The following is a 3912-nucleotide window of genomic DNA, read 5'->3' as shown; positions in this document are numbered from 1 at the left end:
TGTAATTAGGATAGTTTAATTTATGAAATTAGGGTAGTTTATTTTTCTGCATTTAAATTTTGCAAGTAGATTTAGATCATGTCTAGCTAAGCATCCCTTCTAGGGTTTGCGATGAAGCTAGATCATGAGTAGGGGTTTTACATAGGGTTCTTTCTTTTTCTTAGGGTTTTTTTTTTCTTCCTCTTTTGCCAAGAATTTTTGATGAACTACAGTTGGGTCAGAGTCCCTTCATAGTTCATGCTTGATTCAGTGCATAGGAGAAGAAAACCCTAAGGGATCCTAGTTACTACTCCCCTGTAAAGAATCTTGATGGGTTATCGTTGGGCCTTAGTCCCTTCATAATCTATGCTTGGGAAAGACAAGAGGAGTAGTCGTTAGGATCAATAAGAAAAATTCTAGGTAGAATTCTTTAATCTAGATCTAGTGGATTCAAAAACCCTAGATCCTTAGTCTTATTGTCTTTAGCAAACAACTTTCGATTTTCGATTTTCGTTAAAGCTCGCTTGAGCATAGATTTGAAAATTATTTTTAAACCAAGTCTCTGTGGGATCGATCCGTACTCGCTGGTCGTGCTACTCTGCACACTGTGCGCTTGCAGTTTTATTTACAAATTTTAAGATTTGCACATCAAGTTTTTGGCACCGTTGCCGGAGATTTGGCGTTTTAAATTGTTTTCAAATATTTGTTCTTCGTACTTTATAACTCTCTTTCTTTTTCCTTTAGGTTTCTAGATTTATTTGGTGATTGCTGGAAAACTCAGGTACGCTTCTAATTTTTCTTTTATTATTTTTAGTTAATTATTTTTTCTTTTAGACCTAATCATTTGAATTTACTTAATCAAAAAAAAAATTCTAAATTAAAATCTTTTACATTCTTGGTCATCTTGTTTATTTGCATTTATATTTTCATAATTAATCTAAGGACATCAACCCATTAACAAGATAAGGTGGGGATTTCATTACCCTTCCTTAGCCCAAAAATCATCTCCATCATATTGCATTACCTAGACCTTTAATCTTAAAATCAATTAGACGTCAACCTTAAGGAATTCGAGCTCAATAGGACAAGGAACCCTAAGAGTTCTACCAAGTTTGAGTTGTTTGATTAGTTGGTGTCTAGGCAAGTCCCTGAGGGTGGTTTGTTAAATTGGTTCAGTTGCTGGCCTGGCCAACTCGTTTGGTGTCTAGAAAGGCAACGATGAGTGAACCTCCCACCTCTTATACTTACCTGGCTAACTAGTTGATCAATCTCCACTGCTTGAAGGGTCATCTTGGAACAGTTAGGAGGTGTCTAGATTTAGGTTAACCCTAGGATAGATTGAGTTTAATTTATTATTTCACTTGTTTGAAAAATAAAATAAAAAAATTATTAAAATTTAAATTAATTTGATTACTTTTCTTTAGATTTAGGACTCCTTAGGATCTTTTCTTTAGAACTTTTTCTCTTTTCTTTCTTTTTCTTATACATAAAAATTTTTATAAAAAAAAATTGTATAAACATCGAGAACCGTACACCTCGTGTGTGGAGAAGAGTGTCGGGTCGTCTAGTTAGAATTGAGTCAATTCCTGTTGTTCCAATGGCTGAACCAATCCAACCCATGACCCTTAAGGATTTGTGTTATCCAGTTGGCTCCATCCAACCATCTTATATCAGGTTGCCACAACCCACAGCTAACAATTTTGAAATCAAACCTCAAATCATAAATATGCTTCCAAAATTCACAGGATTAGAGGTTGCTTATATATTTATTAGAGAATTTGAGGAGGTATGTGCAACCATGAAACTGCAATTAACAGAGGATGAGGTCAAACTTAGATTAATCAACTTTGCCCTTAAGGATAATGCTAAGAAGTGGCTTTATAGTCTGCCAAACCATTCTGTCACTACCTGGGAGGGCTTTGTGAGAACATTTTTGAAAAAGTATTTCCCCCATCATAAAATAGCTAGGATTAGGAATGAAATAAATCAATTTTACCAACTAGCTGGTGAATCATTTTGGAAGTACTTTGATCGTTTCAAGAATCTTTTGACCCAATGCCCACACCATGGAATAGAAACTTGGAGACTATGCCAGATCATCTATGAGGGGTTAGATTCAAACTCAAGAACCATGCTAGAGTCCATGTGCCAAGGCCAATTTATGGACAAAGAAACTACTGAAGCTTGGCAATTCTTAGAAGACCTAGCCGAGAAAAATTTACAGTGGGAAATAACTAGGGAACCTGATAAAGCTACACCTTCAAGAGGAGGAATGCATCAAATTCAACCAACCCTAGCATCAGAGGCCAAGATTGCAACCTTAACACGTAGATTGGAAGCCTTAGAATTACAGAGACCAGCCAATGTAAATCAAATATCTGCACCTATGTGTAAAGGGAGCAATGCACCAGACCATGTCTTAGAAGAATGTTCCTACTCGAATGAGTGTGCACAGGTGAATGCCACCTATCAAGGACCATTGAACAATCCTTATGCACCCACATATAACCCAGGTTGGAGGAATCACCCGAATTTCTCATGGTCCCAGAATCCTAATGTAGGCAATCCAAATTTCAATCAGCAAAATCTAAGGTCCAACCCAGTGATGAACAATCCACCAGGCTTCCATGATAATGACAAGAAAATTACCTCTTTAGAAAAAAGCCTAGAAGCCATGATGAAGACACATACCAGCTTTATGCAAACCACGGGTCAACTCATAAATAATAACACCCAAGCTATAGCCCGTCTAGAAATGCAAGTAAGTCAGCTGGCTTCGACCATTAGTGAACGAGAACATGGTAGGTTACCTAGCCAACCTGAGCCAAATCCTAGGAACCAAAATGGTCCACGACCCCAACAAGAAAACCAAGTTAATGGTGTAAATGCCATTCATACCTTAAGATCGGAAAAATAAATAGACAATAAGGTAGTTGCACTTGATGATATAGAGGACTCATCTGCCGAGTCACCTTCTAAAACTACTACCTTTCAACCTCAAGCACCAGAAACTGAAAATTTATCTAGTCCAGTATTTAAAAGTCCTAGAGCTCCTTTTCCAAACAGACTGAAATCCAATAAATCTGAATATTTAGACAAAATTTTAGAGGTATTTAAACAAGTCCAAGTTAATATTTCTCTTTTAGATATAATCCATCAGGTTCCAACTTATGCCAAATTTTTAAAAGATCTTTGCACTAGGAAAAGGACCGCTAATGTACCAAAGAAAGTATTTTTGGCTGCAAGTGTCAGTTCATACCTATCTAGCCATGTGCCAATTAAATATAAGGACCCTGGAGCTCCAACAATTTTTTGTGTTATTGGAGAAACCAATATAAAAAAGGCCTTGCTAGATCTAGGAGCTAGTGTAAATATCCTTCCATATTCGGTGTATGAGCAACTAGGATTAGAAAAACTTCAACCTACTGGGATCACATTACAGTTAGCCGATAGATCTCTTAGGATCCCTAAGGGAATGGTCGAGGATGTTCTGATAAAGATTGAAAATTTTATTTTCCCTGTAGATTTTATTGTTTTAGAGACTGAGCCAGTTGCGAATCCTAAAGGACATATACCTGTCATTTTAGGAAGACCATTCTTAGCTACGGCCAATGCTGAAATCAATTATCGAAATGGTCTAATGAAGTTATCCTTTGGGAATATGACCATTGAGCTTAATGTTTTTAACTTAGAACAGGAATCCTCTTCTCATGCTGATGTCAATGTAGTCCAAGATGGTATTTATGAATCCATTGATATTAGTGATGATGAAGTCGACCTAGAGTCTAACCCCTGGTTAATCCATGAGTCTGAGGATGTCAATGAAATACTTAAAGAAAATCAGATTAATCAGGAATCGACACTTCTGAACCAATCATTGATATGATAAAATCATCACCTAAACCATCGATAGAGGAAGCACCCATTTTAGAA

The 3912-nt window shown here is 36.6% G+C and overlaps 1 non-coding gene across 1 annotated transcript; it reads right to left on the bottom strand.

The window, feature by feature from the left end:
- Nucleotides 1-1945: 1945 nt before the first annotated feature.
- LOC140855925 (small nucleolar RNA R71) lies at nt 1946-2052 on the bottom strand. Its single transcript, XR_012139368.1, has one exon. It is a non-coding gene; the product is annotated as a small nucleolar RNA R71 (small nucleolar RNA).
- Nucleotides 2053-3912: the final 1860 nt, after the last annotated feature.

Source organism: Elaeis guineensis, chromosome 2 (genome assembly GCF_000442705.2).
Source record: "Elaeis guineensis isolate ETL-2024a chromosome 2, EG11, whole genome shotgun sequence".
Taxonomy (NCBI): Eukaryota; Viridiplantae; Streptophyta; class Magnoliopsida; order Arecales; family Arecaceae; genus Elaeis; species Elaeis guineensis.
This window is presented reverse-complemented; position numbering and strand designations above follow the sequence as displayed.